The following is a 21,229-nucleotide window of genomic DNA, read 5'->3' as shown; positions in this document are numbered from 1 at the left end:
TTAAGGTCTCTTGCAGAAGGAAACGGAAGTAAGCAGGCTGCTAGCTGAAAACGGCGCTAGATTCAAAAGAGAGACAGAACGTTGCAACGTCTTGCAAGAAAAGGGTAAGCGTGGAGGCAAGGAAGGCAGCTCGAAGGCTTCGTTCGTCGAGTAATTAGCGACGCTGGCAGGGGTAACGGTTTATTAGCGCGGAAAGCGACGAACACTGTGCTCGGGTAAATATTCTCGCGCGGCTACGGAGGATGAGAGCAGGTCTGAATTTCCGTCAGCTATCGCCCACGAGAAACGCTGGATCCCCATCGTGTCGTGGGTTTCAGTACCCGTTATCCGTAGCAGTGGGCAATTATGAATTCAAGATGCTCGAATAAAGAATTAAGATGTCAACCGTGAAACGATTTTTCGACCTTTAATTCTCCAAGCTTGTTCTCCTATCGTTGAGGAAATACCAAGTGTTTAAGATGTTCTTATCGATCAATATTTAATTGGATTTAAAAACAGGAAATAGCAGAGTACGTGGTGGAGACTGATCGGATTATTGGGTCGATCTCGACTGTATTCTTCAAGCGTCTGGCCGTAAACTCTTCCTGTTTATTCTGTTGGTACTTCGATGAGGAACTGTAACTAGAAGGTTTGCGAGGATTTAAGGAATTAGTTCTGATTAAATTATTTGTGACATCGTAACGATCAAAAGAATTACTCGTAACTATCGGTGAGAAATCTCGAACGACATAAAAGCATGTTTAATTATTCGTATCATATTTTAAACGAAACTATTAATCGTAAATGAAGCGTTCTCCATTTCGTGTGTCTAGCGTGTCAACCTTTTAGCACGGGAGGAGATTTTATCAAAGTATTTTAAGTATATATTACGATATGGATTAAAACGTTATCACGAGAAACGTAGCGTAGATCCCTTCCTGTCCGTGGACACGACGTAATTCATTTTTTTTTTTCTCGCACCGGTATGAAATTATTACACGTTCCAGGAGGTCTGATATGCAAGTAAGATGAATCATGCAATTACCGGCCTCTTTGTTCGGACCAACGGCTCGCAGTGAGATATCCTATTATGCAGATGTGGCAAGAACCGCCGTTTAAAGGAGACTACAAGGCACTTGTTGCCCGTGAAATTTTTCCTAGCTAAGTGACACTTAGAAAACCCGTGGAAAGCTCATCCTTCCAATGAACTGACTGTTTCACCAGAAACTTTGACACCGTAACTCGTGGGTTTATGAATAATGAAAACGACGTTTAATATCACTTCCTTCAAAAGTATACGCGTAATTATTATGGACCAAAGTTATACTCTTTTCGTCCAAAACTTGCTTAACTTTCATAGTCACTGTATTATTCAACAACTGATTATCGAAGTAAATTCTTTGAATGTAACGAGCATTTCTTCTATGAAGAATAACTAAAATATCGATACTCTGTCTCCTCTTCGCACTTAAAACAAGACTTACGATGAAAGAAGGAAGTTTGGCGAGACATTACAAGCTCAATTTCGAGCGAAACTTTTCGTCGTTGCAGCGACGCTTTAACGCCATTATTACCGTCTTCGTCCGATTCTAGCAGCAATAACTGTCCGCTTCTGTTTCGATCTTTGTCCCCGGCTGGCAGCGCGAGAAAGCACGATCCTCACCCTTTCGTTACACTTCAGACATTCATACCGTAAGTTTCGAAAACCTGTCCTGGATCTCGTATGCTCGAGGGTTCGGTAAACAGTCCCGAGCAGCTCGATGGAAACGAAACTGTCCGGCGCTGAGGGGCCGCGGCCAGAGAGAGGATCAAGGAGTTATAGTGACGGACAACACGGAAAGGATAACACGAGGGAGTAAATTAACAAAGCCCTACGGAAAAGGGATCAAAGAGGGAACATGGAGAAAATGTTTGCGGGTCCAGCAACGACATCAACGTTTCTTTGTTCGTGAACCGTGCGAGGAATTTCGAATGCGTTTAAGTAGCTGCACACGTGGCTTCCGAGATCTGTGGGTGATTTATATAAAAGAATAAATTCTTTAGGTATCGTCGTAGAAATTGTAATTAGGTAAATTTGTTTCTTGATATAATGTGTTTTTGTGCCGTGAAATTTATAATCTAATTTCTTTTATATATTTTGAAGCTTGTAATACGATTTGTTTCTATGCTTTCAAGCTTGTAATCTGTAAGCTTGTAATCATACAATTTGTTTCTATCGAACGCAATTTCTTTACGTGGATAACTAAACCTGATGTCAAACAAGTAACTCGTAACATATAATTTTACTGGTAATAGTAATTTCGATATTTTTAAATTGTCCTTCAGTTTAGTTTATTATTGCCGTATCCCGTTATTTACTAACTGAACGATGAATATATTTGTTTTTAGTAAAAATGGTCCTAATTTTACTTCATCGTGAAACATGAAAAAAGACATATTTCTATAAAGAATAATTTTTTGCTACAACAAGTATTCGACCTTAAGTAATTGAAATTTAGCGATGAGACGATGACGTTACTCATTGATTATTGCAAATATTCCTGCTGATTTAAGATCAGAATATTGGGAATGATCAATATTTGTGAAATAGATGCAGAGAATCGAGAATTGTGAAAAGTTTGTCAATATAAAACTGGTCCATACTTGCAAGATTATAAATTATAGATGCATTTGTTGGTGGAAATACTTCATTCTGGTATTATAGTAAAAACTGCAAGGGCGCTAGGAACGTTTTAAATCCATTTATTTCCACGGCATGAAGATGCCATTTCCTACGTTCCTCGCGAGTAATTCTAAATACACACTTAATCCACGCGGGAAGATATTCCCGAAGAAAAAGCATTGAAACGAGGGAAGCTGTCGCAACGTGGAGCGTCGTGAAAGAACGCGCGCATCCGCACGCGAGACATTTAACCGCGTGTAACGCGGTAAATACTCGGATAGAGAAGTTTTAAGTGGTCGGACTAACCTTTTCACCCCATCGCGACGCTCGGCTCTCGCTTCCTCTGTGGAGTCCTCAGGCCATGCAGTCTGCAACAGAGAACAGGAGAAAAAAACGATCAGCGAGGTGATTCGCGCGTGTCACTTTGAAAAAGAAAACACGTAGCCGTTCAAAAAAATCCGGCTGATGCGGAAAAAGTGTTGGACGAGGAATTAAACGAGGAATTGCTTCGAAATTAAAAGGAAAGGGGATGGCTCCAATGAAAATTACGTACGTTCCGACCGCGAAAGAATAAATTTCATAAAAGTCCATTTCCTCTGTAACCGCGGCTATGATCGAAGAACTAATGTCGGCAACTTCGGATGAATTTTACATGAATCTGTTCGACCTCCTGAGGGAGGGCCAAGTTAATAGCGCGGTGAAAAGAACTTTGCCTCGTGACCGGTTCGTTGAGAGAAACTCCAAGGTACAGCCCTGTGCAGAAGTGTTAGGACATTTAGGGACAAACAAGGTAAACCTGACAGTTAGTGAGAAATTATTAAACCTTCTTTGAAGCATTAAGAACTCGCATAGCTATTTGATATTGCAATAAGAATCTCAGAAGTCAAACTGATCAATTCCACGTTTTGTAAATTTTTTGAGATGCGACATTAACGTTGATCTTCTTAAAAATGTAATCGAATTACTTGCAAAGCTTTATTTGTCATAAGCAGATAATATAAATATTCGCGAGTTCCAAAGTAAATCTTGAAAGATATCTGTGACATCCTCGCGTTTCTCTATTTTTGAATACACAGAGTTGATTAGTTAATGGCTCCATTCATCGTCCCAGTCAATTTTCATATTCGTACTATTCAAAGTTCTCGACGATATTTATACTAGATATTCTATCAAATCATGATTCATAATGATTCATGACTTATACAATTTTACTAATAATGGTAGTTCACCTATACAAGAGAACCCAGGTAACCCAATACTTATGAACGAGAGTGTACAGCAAGAAAACCAGCAATTTCGTTCTTTTGATTCATTCTCGGCCCTTTTATCATTGTGCCTCGTGCTACGATTTTATTTCGTATCTTCCGAACCTAACCAAATGGCGAGGGCAAGCGACGAAGCCCTTCCTTTATCCTTCTGACGCCATCGAAGCTCCCCGTACGTTGAATGCCGCGACGAAGCGAGCAAATAAAAGGATTTCCAAGTTGCCACCAGGTAAAAGTTCGAGGGTTGTTCGTTGGCCTTGCTTCGGGTCAGTCTAACCCTCGTTTCCGTTCGTTCCTCTCCATCACCCCTCTGTATCTCGCCGACTCGATAAAAGAATGGTAAATTCCAATCTCCAACCCTGTCGCCCAGATATCGATCTGACCTGGCTTCGTTATCGTTCGCGTTTATACGCGAGTCGCGATAAGAGAAAAGGAATAACAAGGTGACGCGCTTTGTAGTGGCAATGTCGTGCTTTCGTTTTACAGTTCCATTGCGTTTCGTGTTTATTTCTGGAACGATCTTTTTTCCCTGCATCTGCCATCGCACCGACAAAGGGACCGTTCGTTTTGTAGCCTGGCTCTCTCGCTGCTGGTCAACGTATACTTTTCGCGTGCGTCAGGAGTTTCGCCGGAATGAAAGTGGCTTTGTAGAGCGTACCGGTCTAACGATTTCGTCATTTACAGAATTTTTGGAAATGCTGGTCTGCAAAACTAGAAGTCGATTTTCGAAGAAAGACTGATACTTTGGAAAATTGAAGTTTCCACGGTATGCACTACACGAACGTAAATTATTATTTCGGTCAATTTACAGACGAGCTAGATACCATAAAGATGGAAACTGTTGCTCCTACCAAACTCAGAAGTATTTTTCGCAGATATAAAAAGGCGATCGCGACGATACATCTATAAAGTGAATTCATTCAACGAAACTCTTACGTTTCTCTGATTTGTTCACCCTAAAGAAACTATTATTTCTAACATTTCTATCAAAATCTAACTAGGTGTATGAATTTAGAACAGATCACGATCTAACTATCTGTTTCTTGTCTCAATAGCACAAGAGAAACTTCGGTGTTTAGCCAAGCGTTTATTTTAGTCAGTTTAGCCAAAGTGAAGCCTCTAACGTACACGAGGTCGATCTTCGCTATTCTATCACTCTATTCACAATCCCATATAGTATCTTCGATTCTTCTCTTCATTAATCTAATTAGTTACGACCATGAAAGTCTCGCATTACGATTGAGAGTTGAAGATACCTTATAAGTCCTTTATCTTCTAATCTTTCAATCCTATTTCCCCCCAGACAATTTTGCTGAATTAAACAGTACAGCCTCTTAAAATTCATCATTGAATTACGGTAAATACATATAAGAATTCGATCGTCTACCTTCGCCATACAAATCAGAAAGAAATATTTAATAGGGATAGAGCTGCATGCACGATCAACGACGTCGTCTGAAACCGTTCTGGATCGTTTTGTTGAAAGCCAGCCGCTCGAAAGGGACGTTTCCGGCCGGCGATTCCGAGAACGCGCTGTTAAATTTTAATTACACAGTTTCGAGGGAAACGCGGCAGAGACTGGCTGCCATTCGCCAGGAATAAAATGCGAAAGAGGGAAAAATGGCGGGCCATAGAAGGAACAAGGCGTAGAAACGAAGAAACGACAGCTTTTCAGCTTGCGAATTTCGAAGGTTAACATCGAAAGTTCGCGAGGCCCGTTGTCGTTCGGAACTTTATTCAAAGTTGTCGCATGAATTCGACCGGTTCAATTTCGACAGTCGGACCGACAAGGGCCTACCCCTTAATATTGCACGACCTGCAGAACCGTTTGCCCCGAATATCGAGCCGTGCGACTTCGTTTCCGCCACTCTATATACAACTCCAACAATTTACGTCTGTTTTATTGGTATTTTAATGTACCTGGTAATTTAAACGATTCACATGGATGGCGAAATGTTCCGCCGTGAATCAACGACGAGTACTTGTTGCTTGGAACGAACGACTCGAGATTAACGGGGGAAATTAAAGCGGATGACGACTGCGTCGTCAACAGCGAAGTCAAATTTACCGAGCAACTTCAATTTTGGCAGGCACGTCAAGAGCAGTCGTAGATTCGCACTGGAGTTCGCCGAGGAACTTCAATCTTGGGAAATTTGTCACAAACGACGTTAGCGGTCTGGAAAGCTTTCAACGACTTTTGTTGTTTGATGTAATAATAGAACTACTTAATATCATTGATTACGGAAATATACGCGCGTTTTTGGTAAATATAGATATCGACTGTTGCGATTATACAAAGTATTTCAAATTTCCGACAGAAAGAAACTCAATCTAGAAGTGAAAATAACGAGCGAATGTTTTATAATGTTTGGCTGTGTAAACGCTTTGTTACGAAGTTGTTAACTGCTGAGAATTTTGGATCTTTGAAGCCGAAATAACGTTATGGGAACACAAAATTTACACTTTTAATTAATATTTAAATAGTTATACATTTATTTAGTGGGCGATCTCTATTATATTTATCGATACATATTTGCACGCGTCTCAGCACTTCCTTCCTTAGCCGACTATTAACCGACGACTCTCCCAGATGCTTCTAACGACTGAACAGTTCACATCCATCCGTTTTTGAGATACAAGTATTCTTACTGCGCGTTTAACCTAGTCCAGCACAGAAAATTATACATATCTCAACATTGAGAAATATTGACCACAGGTTGAATGGTTCGTATAACACACGTAATATGTGATATTGATGGAAGGTTTTTACAAATGTTCATATACTTTCACCAGCGTGTGTGTATAAGTCATCATAAATACACATAATAAATCTGTAGATTACTGTTAAAAGCTGAGAAATAAAAACGGGAGAAAGCACATGGTTTAAAGTGGAATGAATTACCTGAATTACCTTGAATAACGTGTTACAACAGAGCGAGTGGATAGATCGATTTTCCATCGTACGAGGAAAAAGAATCAGCCAGTGGCTCTCTTTTAAACATTTAATTGCGGAAAACACAAGCGAAATTAACAATTACGGGAAGCAAGGTGCGAAAGTAATTGGATGCATATTGCATCGTTAGCACGTACCGGTGTCTCGTTAAAATTAACGAAAGAAAGACAAGGAGAAGGAGGAAAAATGGAAGAGCGCGAGAGGAGCGTAAAATAAACTGTGGTAGCCAACGATTTTGCGCGAGAATAAAAAATTGCTCTGGCCGTATCACGACGCGAACGCAATTAAATAAGTACCATTACATTGGAAAGCATAACTCTCGACACGGCAGCGTGCCGATAATTCTGCTAATTGCGTGTCGATTGAGAAAATAATTTCGGACGATCACGATGCATCGCGATTAATAGCTCTCAAACAGCCTTCATGATACTCATAGATGCTTGAAAATCAGATAAAGAACGTTGCATATGACGCACTGAATTATTTACGTAACTTCTTCGTTGAACAGAGTTAAAGTTCACGAAGAATAGCGTTCATAATTTAAAAACAATTGTAACATCCTATAATTCGGTTTTTGATGGTAAAAATTACACGTCTATTTAGATATAGTATATTATAATTCTTCAGTTTAGATATCATGTTGTCCTGAAAGTACCTTAAACCCACTATCATGTTCTGAAAGTACCTTAAATTACCACTTTAATAAAATATTTCTACAGAATAAAAATGTTTGTAACTCTGATATTAATTTAAATATAAGTAACTTATGTGCAGTTCTACCGCTAATTATAAAAGGCATTTGTGCTTAGCACATGTGTCTTTTAAACGGTCTTAAAACATAGAACAAAACCACCAGTAAAAATTAAAAATCATATGATACAGGCCGCAAACAGATAATTCCTTATTTTACGTTTAAACGAAGATTTCACCTTTTACAATAAAGCTATATTTTCTTCAAAAATTCGAAAAGCCACGTCTAACCTGTGAACCAAACCACCAAATAAACTAACGCTAAACCACGAAATACGCTCCGATTCCACAGAGAATTCGATTCAAACTCCGTATAGTTCACGTAGATTTCAGAGATTCACGAATCCTCAAACAACGCATCAACAACCGTGCCGAATCCACCTTATCCCTCCGCTTAATCACTGGAGAACGACTCGTACATCAACTTCATAATCCTGGGCAAACACATCCGAGAATCATGGGTGTAAATCGAGCAAAAGGGACCGGAAACATCCTTCGTGGCCGGAATGGGAAAAAAACTCAGTATAACGGGTGGTGTTAGACGAACGTTATTCACGGGCGAACTAATCCAGAGGAACGGGGCCACTGGTCGATACCTCGATATTTAGAGTTATTGCTCGATCGTGGGGAATTTCCGTTCCGTGCTCGTAATCGATGTAACGCCCGCCGCTTTATTGCCACGTTCCACTAGCCGTCGCCTCGTTGTGTACACATCCTGACGTCTTTGTTTTACCGTGGCAAACAACACGTGAGAATATAGAACGAACGTTTAGCACCGTCTCATAATTACTGTCATTACGCTCGCAGTCTACAACGTCTTCGAATATAAGGGAGGACGTATTCAGAATGTCAGGACGGATGTTCGCGTGGACGAGACACGTGATTTGGGAAATTCGCGATGATAGGAGAAATTGAGGTTACAAGACGGATCTGGAGCATTGATTCGCTTCACTGCATTGTGCGCTACTGCATACACTTCCCTAACTATATTTCTAAATTTTGTTCCGTCATCCTCTTGACGGTTTGTGTTTCAGACGGTAGTTTCACGTAAGAAAAAATTTGGGATTGGTAGTTTGACGATTAGTGAATAAAATAATATTTAGAAATATTTCAGTGTTCCAAGTAATTGATACTACAACTCCGACTAAAGCGTGAAACTGATACCAGAGAATGGGAAACTACGTAACGCAGGATGTAAATCTATAAAATTCCTGTGAAAAATTACGAATTCGTCGTTTTGCTGACAGAAATATACAAGATATAGTTCGATTTTGCAGTAACAATTTTGGAAAAATTTTTGATAATTTTAAGATACAGATGCAATTGTAAAGAATCGAATTATAAGAGATATAAATTCCGAATTTCCCATTCAAGATAACTCTCGTTACTCAGACATTCTTGAAGAATCTATAGAGCTACCTCATATATCTTGGATATACGTCAGAAGCAATTGTGATTTTTGAGTGGCTTTACATATTGCACGTCGAATAAAATCCTAGCAATATGTCTTCAAATCCTTATCGAATGTTCCGACTTCAGCGAATTTGCAATACCAGGAAATACTTGCAATACGTGCTAACGTTTACAATTACGAATCCGAACCAGTTCCGAGTATATCCACGTTGCAAACAGGACCGTTTAATACCTTAAATCCACCATGTAAGGAACTCATCGACGAAGAAGTGAAGTTAATCGATCGATAAATGAACACGAAGCAAATGTAGAATTTTCTACGCAATTGCAAAGTCATCTTTTAGTTAAATACGGCGAGGAGAACAAGCTATGAGAAAGGTGGGTGGTGGTTAGTTTAAAGGGAAACCAATAACGCAAAAGACCCCGTTCTGCTGAAAATCAAAAGAGATTCCGGCCAGTGTCATGGGCAGCGGAAATTGAGAAAAAATATCTGGTCGTTGCAAACTTCGAGTTCGTTTCGCTTCCGTTATTTCCGTCGTATGGATGAGAGGAGAGTAACGAAAGGAAGGGAAGGATAGAAAAAAAAAGAGAAAGAGAGAACAGACGGACAGGCGCGAGTGTGGCTCGTAGCCCGCGGTAATAGGGTTGGCCACTCGGTATTACGAATGTAATTTATTTTACTTCACCTGCGATCCTTATCACGACGTCCGGCTTATTTAAACGACTGAATGACCAATAAAAAGAAAAGAAAGAAATCGTGGGAGTCGGCTAGCCTGTTCGGACCACGTTTCGTCGATTGAAACCCCTGTAGAAAGGGCTGGTTGCTTTCTCAACTCGAATCTACGCTACACATAGCGGCTCCCCATACCGTGTATTTCGACCATTGTTTGCTGAACGCACGCGACCACCGAATGTCAACCGATTGAACGGGCTTCACGTGATCGCAGCCAGAGACTATATTCCCGGTGATCGTCGTCTAATTATAGTTTGGATGGGTCTAATCGTAATAACGTCACGATTAGTCACGACCGCTGCTCTATTCCGGCCCGATGATAATCATCGTCCCTTCAACCGGCGTCCAATTATTGTGAATACGCCATCGTTATGGTCGTCCATGTCTACTTATCAACGAGTTATACGTCTTACACGCGTCTTGTAATTGTCATACGATGATCGATCGATGGCTGCGACAGAATATCTCGTATTTCTTCACGAGCTTCTCGGTTAATATATTTTGCAGCGATAACGGGATATCATTGCTATTTGTACTTCATCGATATAAAGATGCGTAATTGGAAACTATTATTTCAAAGCAGAATGATCTTTTACTACTAACAATTCGTAATTAATTTCAAAGTATTTAATGCGCGAAATAAACAGCCACTGTGTACGGCTGACAATAATTTGTTAAACTCCTTATAACCAAAAGTTTTATATTAATCTGAATCTATAGCTTTTTACTGTAATCCGAAGTCCAGGAATAACAAATTATAAAGAAATCACTTAATCCTGGAATAATAACACATTGATAATAACGCAATAATTTGTAAGTTTTAGAAACCAGCTATACTACCGCTCCGACACGTTCCTAAGAAAGTTGTCTGAGTAATTTCAATCTCTACTACTGAAACTGAGTAAAGTGGTGTCTGACCAGCACCGCGGTCTTTCTACTCCAGCGTCAAAGAATGATTTATAGCAAAGGCTAGTGGTACACTCGTTAATCACTCTGCTCTATGCGGACGATTAATTTCCATGGACCTGTACTCAAAAGGAACTGTCTTCGGGAGTCGAGAAGGAAATTGCTCGCTCTTTAGCGCGAGCCAAGGAAGCATTATGGTAATAGGCCAGATAAAGACATCGAGCAAACGCATGGAAGGATGAAGGATGCATCGCGTGACTGCGTTGCACACGTGTCCTACGATCGTCCCGCCTAACGGGTCTCCTTCGCGTTCTTTTTTTCTGCCCGACTAGTCTGTCGCGTGAAGAGCGCGTACAAAGGGCCCGGCAGACGATACACGCTGTGCAAACACTGGCGAACAAGGGAGACCGTTTCCAGTACCTTTCTAATGATCGATGCACGCCGCGAACGCTACGTTGACTCCTCTCGGAGTTCTTTCAGAAAAGAATCATTATGCCGTGTAACTGTGATGCAACGAAAGGAGCGTCATACTTGCAAAGAAACACGGGGATACCAGATGGAAGGAAAAGGTGCGCGAACACATCGGAGATTAAACCGTGATACAGAAAGCGCCAAGCAACTGATAATGCGAGAATCGTTATAAACAGAACAGGCTACATTTATTAGAATTAGTCGGTGAACAGGCTTTACGACACGGTTACAGACGATAGCTATTATGGAGTATCGATCCAACATTTCTGCCATCCCTTGTTACACAGACAAACAGATAAAACTACTAGGATATCTGATATTTAATATAAACTGAATTCTTTTATTTTATTACTTTTATTTTATCATAAATCTATTATTTTATTCGCGACATATGTGTCTTATCGTTAAAAATACTAAATAAAGCTTGTCAATCTTTTAAGAAACGCAATGAGTATATATTCTAATAACTATGGCCTGAAGAGTATACTAGAACTTGTGTCTTCAATTATTAATAAACATTTCACGCGAGATTAAACCTGTACTCTGTAAAAGGACTCGTACAATAAGACAATCGTCTACGTAACTCCACGAGACTATATAAATAGTATCGTTCATCGTCCACTTGACACCGAACAAGAAAGACGAAAAAACACGGACAGGTAATCGCGTTAAAGCAGTGGTAGAAAAGTAAAGATTTTGAAGGAACGCGAGCCCGCATCAGTGGCAGACTTCGAGCAAACCGAAACGGGCCAATTTTTCAAAGCGCGGGCGATCAGCATCGAATCTCGTTCCCGGTGCACGTTGACCAAGTATCCGACGGTCGGGAGAAAATTCCTATTTACCGGCAAACAGCCAATAGCAAAGGCCAATATTAGCACGCAGCAAATATCGCCGGCACTCCTAGCCGCTGCCCCCGTGAAAAGTCTTGATACGTGGGCGGCCCGCTTCCTACCTATCATTTGACTAGCGGACTACGCGACTGGAAAATTTCTCGTTTACAGGCTACCGATATGGTATCGGCATCGGTACATCGAATCGAAACAGCGGCGAACTCTATACTTCGCCGAGCAACTGATCAAACAAGACACTCTGTATTCGTATTTACTCGTTCAGTTATTCAAGTCTCATTGCAATGGAAGTCGAAGATAGCGGCGGTGAAATGCGATAAATGTTTGTTAATTAAAAGTTGTAATGGAAATTGGAATTAAATTTTGGGATTTAAGATAGACGACAGATAGATTTAAGTAGATTTAAGGCGGTTGATTACCTAATAGAATAACGCACGAATGATCGATTAGCGTAGGTATATTCACAGCTAGTGTCTATTTAACTGCACCAAAGCAAACAATGATCGATTGTCAATGCATCGGTGCTACTTGCTATGCACTTAATATGAATGCGTTACGTAACTGATAATATGTAACACGTACATGATCGTCACTTAATCAACTAGAATTACCAAATTCGACGAAATAACTGACTTTAGATTTTTACAGTCTGATATCGTTCGTGCATTTTATTATTAAACGCGTTTGAAGATTCTAAGTCCACGGTCAGTTTAAGTAGTAACAGTTGATAATGATCAGACACCGCTAACGTCTCTACTTGGTGAGCGCGACGAAAACCGCTGATACGGCGTAGTAACTAAAGACATCTGCGAGCAGCGGATAACGTAAATCATAAGAGGGTAACCGGTACGCAGGATATACCTGACGGGGCGTGTCGACGAGATAAAGCAGCTGGATGAATTCATCGCCCATTGACACGAGAATGGTCTTACTTACCTTACGGCGGCGTGAACGCGACACAAGGCAGATTACATCTATCCCAAGGGTGTTCGATGAAACCAACCACGAGCCAGCCAACCAATGACACCCGTACACCTCCACTCCATTACGATTCGTCGAAGAAAAGCGCTTTAGCCGCTAGGCCAAGCGTTTCGTTTCTTCCGTGCCACGATTTTCCCATTTTACACGCCAGACAACGTGCGTGTCCGTAGTGGGTGTACGACTGCTTTATGACGAGCCTCCAGTCATGCAACCGAGATTATCTGCCAGCCGCGCAGAGCAATAGCTCAACGGAGGCGTTCGACGAGGCTGCGGGGAGAAATGGCTCTGATAACATTCAGAACCGCGGCGAGATAACGTAATGTTGGTAATGGGTCGTTGGATCGGGGCTAACAGCCCGTAAGAAACGACGCGATCGAGCACAACATTTGGCTGTTTCTCGTTGTCGCCATTTCGATTTGCTCGAATAGCGTCACTGTGAGAGTACACAGAGATAAAATAGATACAGCAGCTAATACAACGTTTTATTTCGTGTCCAAGAATTGTAGATGAAATTCGTTATCTAACGTGGTTTCATTGAAAAATTAGCTACTCAACGGAAGATACTGAAACCATCATGTAATGGTAGTAGCAATTGAAATTACAAGTAAATGTAGGAATAAATACAAGGCAGAATATTGTATAATTGCAGATGAGAAGTATAGATTCTATATTTTTGTAATACTTTCTTGTTCATCTCTCTGTATTGTAGATTGAATGATCAAACGATCAAATATTGATTGGGATGGTAATTCCGATCTTTTTCTCCGCATGTCCCTACGTTTCGTTATCTTTATGTGTCGTGATTTCATAAATGAAACTATTAATTACGGAAACAGTTGATTTTTCCATGTTTGCTCTGATAATATTAATTGAGTCGAGTCTATCGAAATTCAGATAAGAAAGTAGGCAAATTTTATTATATAACATCACGTGAAATAACAAGTTACATTCGGAAGACTTTGAAATTTTGTCGACAGTATAGCAAGTACTTGCTCGATATTCAAGCTTCGAGTATCTTACGAACGAACGACTAAATCTTATTCCACGCACTAATTCGAACAGGAGATCGCAATTTCGATGGAATAATGGGACGTAAGTAACGAGATCGTAGGTAAGATACTTAACGATTGCATGCGTGACTGTATCGACGACGATGTGCCTCCATTTTTCAGTCACGTCGGCGCGTTACATTATCTAAATAGACGATGAACAGTCACGCGATAGTAATTCTCGCAAGAAGTTCGTATTTCATTATATTTCAATGGGATCGATTGCTTTGTCGTTACGTTGAAACGTGTAAAACCGTAAAAATCAGTCAAAATATCAAGATCCAAGATATCTAGGATTTAACGAGACATAAACAGCCCGCTGTGAAATTAGGTTACACATCAGATAATTATCAACGTGTTCATGTGTTAACAAAAATAAAGGAGAACACTGATCTTTCCTTTTGACCGATAATCAATAACCCATTAGCGGTCTAGGAACATTAATTACTGCTTCATATGTGATCGATACACATCACACTCCAGGTGTAATTTACAATCAAGCTATAATGCAACAAGCTATCTAATGTCGTCGAGTTACAATTTATCGTATCGTAATAAACGTCGTTGTTCGTCGTGCATGCGACAGTGACAACCGCTCTAAAATGCAATTTCTGTCCAGTTTTGTTAGATACGAGGATCGAGGTCAGTCTAAATACGGGTATTATAAATAGTAAACTCTTCTCCCTGTTTCATTTACCTTCGTGCTTTGTGCGAAGGCGCTTCTAAAACGCTTTGGAAAGGTTTTTTCAGTTCTAGTCATGGAGAAGGGAAAGGATGAAAAGGAAGGGGTTCGCCACTGAAACGGACGTTTAAAGTGGCGTTTACAACACTGACAACGCTGACATACTGAAAACTGAAACAGTCGAGAATTTAAGATGACACGAAACGTTTTCATCGACCAATCAATGTCTGAACGTACACGAATGCTTCTCCAATAAAAATTCCGTTGTTGAAAACATAGCGGAACGTTTTTCGATATCGCTATTTGTTCCGAAATTGAACGGTTTTTAACTTCCGCGTTCTGAGGCAATAAATTAAGGTCTCGTACGTTGATCGAGATTTTTCGAATATCCAATGATATCCTTTTTATACTATATCGAATTTGAAAAATATATCAGAGATAAAGATATATTTTAAAGATATATTAACCAGACACTGAATCAGTTCGTATCATATTATTATAAGTACGACGATTATGAAGAATAAAGTCGCTGTAGTTTCATTTATCTTTAATTTTATAATTAAAATACATGTTGCCAATAATAACCAAGCGTGCAAGTACTTCAGTGTATGTACAGAGTGTTCGAAAGGCTTCGAAGCGTAAAACTTCGTCCTCCGAGTGTAAATTCTTAATAATTAGAAACATAGAAACATCTGCTGTGTACCATAGATTTCTAGGTTCAAGATCCACTCATAGCCAATCCCAATTCCACTCCTCAGCGATCAAGCGTAAAGACGATGTATTACAAATTGGGACAGTCAAGCATTAGGTACAATTCCAGTTGGCCGTTTCACGGTTCACAGGAATGTAACATCGATCGAGTATACATCCGTGTGCCGATGTTGACCATCAGCTTGTCTTGAGTAATTAGAACGGATGACCTGTCGCCTTCTTGCCGTGCGGCGAAATGATTATTGATGCCATGCACGAGAAATTCGAATCGTAAACCGATCCTCGCCGCTGCAACGTAACAACCGACATCTGAGAAAATCAGCGAACAAAGCTGTCTCGCTGTGAATCTCATTTTGGAAGCGATCTCGGTGATCAGATTTCTCCGAGTCGAACAAAAGCCAACCAGCTTACGACGAAACGAGAAGATGATCAAAGCCGCGAGACAGTGCACGAAACGTTCCGCAATATTCCGCGTTACGAAACAAACTACGTGCAAACGATCAATCTCAATTTACGGGAATACGTGATACGCGAATTCCATACTGCCGTCAGATACCAATAGGAAAAACCAGCGTGAGATACTAATAAAACCACGATACGTGTTATTTTGCATACAGCCTTCGCAGAATATCTAGATCAAAGTTTGAAAAAAAATTTGTTTGTTCTTTGAAAATTCCAGCTTTCTTCTCTGAGATATTCCATAGTCGATTAATAAACTGCGAATTCTTGTGTCAATTCATATTACCTTAATCAAAGTGATTAAAAAAGTGAAATAGAGATTTGTTTCGCCTAAATACTGTAACGCACGTTTTATTTTGATTTTGCAAATTTCACTACAAATGCATAAACATTCGCAATTTATACATCTACAAATGCAAGTACCCTACTAATTAATAATACATTTCTGTATGATTGTACGCAATGAGTTACTCTATATGACCACTAATTTGTCCAATGTCTTCCATTTGTCACACAAATTTTCTACGAATACCATGGTAAAAAATCTTTATTTTCGCGAGGTGGCAGTTCACTTGGTCGCTCGTGATTTAATATTCCCAGAATGCGTTTCCCGGGGCAACTTGTTACCCGTGACAAATGCAAGAACGCGGCCGCGTAGCGTCAAAAGCGATGGATCGCGTGATCTCACGCGCGATCGTATTTACGCGGCCGGCGTAACGATCCGCGGTGTGAATCGGCGACAGTGACAAATTGCCCCGAAAGATGCAACGATCGCGCTATCGTGCCTCTGAATCATACCCGATACTTCCACCAGGATATATCAGGAAGCTTATTACACGTCGTTACTCGTGCACCGTGATATCCACGTTTCCACGAAAAAATTGTATTAAGATGCCACGAGCGTATCAAATGGGTCGAGAAAAGAACGACGAACGACTTTTCCGTTCTCCAGGCGAAATAGTCCACAGCTCAACACGGACACTAGCGCACGATCGCATCAATGAGCCGGATTCCAACCCCTCGCTAGCCACTTTCCTGGCAGAGCAAAGGTACGCGAGGGGTGAGCGGACCGTTACAAGAGAGAGCCGAGGGTAAATGGTCTCCATTGTACTTTTAAACGCCCCTGACTTCGGCTCCCTTCGCCCACGACCTCCGACATTCAACCTGGCAACTCCCACCCAACGTGTCGTCGGCCAACCATCCCAAGTCCTTCGCGATTATTCAGCGATGACAAACGACTGTCCTATCCTACCAGGTTTCATAATCACCCCCTTCTTCCTCTTTCATCGCTGTGTTACCTGCAGAGACTCGAATTCCCGCGACCACCACTGCGTCGAACTCTTAGCTAGACACCATTCCTTATTTTTGTTCGCCGGAAGATAAATTGACGAGAGATTCGGTGGCAAGTTGAGATAGCAAGATGAGGAAAGTACGGTTAAAAAGAGGCCAAGGGAAAAAGAAGTTGGGAAACTGCTGTTTCAGTTTGCGGAGACAGAAGGTATCGCTGATTAACACGTTACCTTCTGCGTTCACCATTTAAACGATTTTGCTATGGAATTTGTTCGGTATTAAATGAGTTTTTAAATAATGAGAAGTTTGATAATGACAATGAGATTAATTCTTGTAGCTCGTAACAATGTTAACTGATTTCAATAAAATTTTCAGCGTGTACATAAAAAATTAAATCTTTGAAATGTGTTGTTTAAATTGTCATTACGAGCCCAGGTAAAAGTGTTCTAAAAAACGACCTTTGCATTTTTCTTCGCGATATCGACTAATCTTTTTTCAAAATTTTGTTTACTCGTCATCTAGTAAATTAATCCATCTAATTCCTAAAAAAAAAGCTCGGGTAGTTTGGACCAATTTCAAAAAGTTGTTCTATTCTAAAGAGCGTCCGAATATTAATGGGAGCCACTGTACCTAAACTATACTAACCAGATTTCTTATAAGGCGGAGTATATATTGATTTGTACTACCGTCCCTGTATATTGATTACTACCATTCTGCCAATTTACGGATAACAAATTACGCTGAAGAGAATGAAGAGTAGATGTTATAAATAAAGTCATTTTCATTACTGTTCTCATTCCACTACTCAATATTCATTAAAATACATATTAACACCATGATGTACGAATATGGCGTCAAGCAGGTAGCACGCATGTTATAATAAACTAGCGATTCCTTTTATCTCGCACGAGCACGAACGGAAACATGTGTAAACACGACTGGGCGTTTGCTCATTTTTCCCTCCGAAAACCGCTCCATTTTCATCGAGCATAATTCACCCTTATGGAGGATGACTCGCGCGTCCCGTGAAAATTTCTACATTCCAGTACGCTGCCAGGGCGAGATAAACTTATCGATCGATATCGAAGCGTGAGAGGATAACGCGCGACCTTAACTCAACTGTAATTTTCGTACGTTAACCGAAGAGGAAACCGATTTCAGCGACCACGTATGTAGATTTCCCGTGGCGATATGAGCAGCCGCGTCTACTTACAGTAACTCACGAAAGTATTTGAACACATATGATAGAAAAGTTTCGTGTGCATATTGCGAAATTCGATTAACACTGTAATGACGGTAAAAACACGGCTATGATAATTATATCGATAAAATTCAAATCAATCTGAAAATACATATTGTACGTGTCTATCTGTAATTTCATTAGCACTGTAACGATTATAATGATTTTAATGCCAAAATTTCAAACCAATCTGCAAAGATATATATTGTATACATTATACAAGATGTATTATATGTGTATGACGTAATCATCGAAACATATTGAAATTTCTAGCACTCTAATGAAACACGACTGTCACGATTATATTGGTAAAATTTGAAATCAATCTGAGAACGTATATCGGGGTTGCAAAATATTTACAGCAAACATATACGATTTATTAAAAATTGGTATATAACATGAATAACATATAATATTATTGGATACTCAGGTTTATTTATACAATGAATAATTGATTAAATTTTCAATGTTTCCACAAATAAATATTTCTACTAAATATTTTCCAGTATCTATGTACAATTTTTAGATTGGTTTCAAACTTTGCCGACCTAATCATAATAGTCGAATCGCATAACAGTTCCAATGAAACTTCAAAATGTTTCGTATACCATACATAATATACGTATTTATAAAAAGTATCGACTAGTATTCAAATACTTTGGTAACTTTCAGTAATTGTAACGTTTGACCAAGTTTGCTAAACTCTCACCCATTACCAGCTTTACGATGCTCGCTCGTCTAGCCAGTCATGTTACCATAAATTAGCATCGAGGACGCGAGCGGACACAGCTCTGTAATCGGCTCGGTTATCTCGTCGGGGCGCTGAAGATCGTTAGACGGGTCGTTCTCGAAGAAAAGTGGTACGGTCGCGAGAAGTACGTTAAACGGGACTGGAGAAGGTCTTGAGCTAAGCTTCAGAGGTAGGTGGCGAGTGATAGTAGCTTCGAACTGTATTAGGCGCTCCAAGGGAAACGCTTAACGCCTCTTTGGATAAAGTTCCAGAGAGAAATAAGGACTTGAGTGGTGGCTGTTAGCGCCAAATTGGAATGTTGCAAGAGCAGGAGTGGTGTATTAGCATTGATGAGAACCATGTAATTGGGTTTGCTAGGAAATTCTAGCAGAATGTTACTATTTAAGATTACGATCTATAAGTGTTATTATTGGGTGGAATTAACAATATGGCAAGTAGCAAGTATCAGGATAAAATTCTGTTAATATTAAGTATGTAACTTCATTCTTCACGAAGTGTATTTATAAAAAATGTTAAAATTCTATTCGGTATATCGTAGACTATAAATCTAATCAGTACTTTATGATATATACCAATACCTTTGACTCTGGAAAAATAGGAAATTTTCTTGTATTCGTTTGAACTAATAAGAACCAATAATTATTTGAATTAGTAATCGATACCTATAATTTCCTACTTTGAAATTCCTGCAGAACTACCACCAACAGATTCATAACATCGTAATATCATACTATGATGCTCAACAAATTGTACTTCCTTTGGTTTCTTACATCTAATTCGATTTCACGAATCAATCGCATATTATTCATTGAATAAAAGCAAAAGTTTAATCCTTAAAAACTACATCCGTGCCAAGATCATTCTTGCAAGCGTTCCCATACACTCTAGAAATTTTGTCAAGCCATTAAGATCCCGCGAGCAATTAGCCATCCATCTCTAAAACGAGGCATTAGAGTACTCGATTTTCCAAGTTCTATAAGCTATCAAAACTCGTTTAGAACTAAGAGAGGGTAACATTTAGAGAATCCTCTATGGAAATATGTACAGGGATTCGCAATTAACGAACCAAAGTTTAACCATTCGAAGCTCGAATCTCTTAAACGTTTCTCCCTCGCGGACAGAACGTCATTCGCAACAGCGTTTCTCCTTTCGCCGCCGCTATATTTGTATATATATATATATATATATAAACACATATACGAACGAACACGGGCGCATTTTTCTATACACAGCCGGGGGCAAAGTAAAATGGACGACAATAGAGGCGGAGGTCGATGGACGAAAGAATGGCGGGAAAGTAGGAAGAGAAATGACGGTAAGCGTCTCTGGATCCTGGGCCACACGTTTTATTTCCACTTCCACTGACGGGTTCATACATGTACACTCCCGTCCACAAGCATTATGACAGTTTTTGATCTCATACAATTTGTTGAAACCATCAACCAAATGGTTAACCGAATATGATATTTATGCAAAGAAACGGCGAACTTTGTAAAAACTACTTGTAAGAGTCGCAGGAGGAACTATAAAGTAAGAACCATACGCACTCCCTTAATCTTATAGGAAAAGTTTGCATGAAATATGTTGAGGTTGAGGTTGACTGATTGAAGAACGAGTGGATGAATTTGTAATAGAAAAGTATATTGAAATAATTAAAGGTATAAGTATAAGCTTACGCTGATTGAGATCCTTACTCTCTTAGTGTTACTAGACAATGGAATGATAGGGGGCACGTTCATATATTTATAGCAAAAGGACATTACCAAAAAAGTTAACCTTATAGCTTTGGCTAGAGGCTACAGGGAACACAAATAGAAATCTGTTTATTAGTTCCTTTGTTCCTAGACCTTGTAACCCAAAACATAATGTATACTCAAGGGTACAATAATATGCACCGCTCCTTATTTAGAATATTTCTGCGTAATAGCAGTCTCCAGGTCACGGATGTACATAAATAAAGATGTAGAATTTTTCTTGAAGTAGTTACTTCAACAAAACAAATCAAGAAGTCAGAAATGTTTGCCTGGAATCTCAATCGAAATTTGAAATTACGGTAGAAAATCAAATAATAAAAGAATACAAGATT

At 39.7% G+C, this 21,229-nt stretch overlaps 1 protein-coding gene across 1 annotated transcript in view; it reads right to left on the bottom strand.

The window, feature by feature from the left end:
• LOC122572116 (bifunctional heparan sulfate N-deacetylase/N-sulfotransferase) overlaps positions 1–21,229 on the bottom strand; it is a 367,071-nt gene that overhangs the window by 330,149 nt on the left and 15,693 nt on the right. The window contains exon 2 of the mRNA XM_043736715.1: positions 2,948–3,009. The gene's annotated coding sequence lies outside the window, so the exon portion shown is untranslated. The remainder of the gene's footprint in view (positions 1–2,947; positions 3,010–21,229) is intronic.

Source organism: Bombus pyrosoma, linkage group LG10, assembly GCF_014825855.1.
Source record: "Bombus pyrosoma isolate SC7728 linkage group LG10, ASM1482585v1, whole genome shotgun sequence".
In the NCBI taxonomy this organism is placed as follows: Eukaryota; Metazoa; Arthropoda; class Insecta; order Hymenoptera; family Apidae; genus Bombus; species Bombus pyrosoma.
The sequence above is the reverse complement of the archived record's forward strand: the minus strand, read 5'-3'. Positions and strand labels throughout refer to the sequence as shown.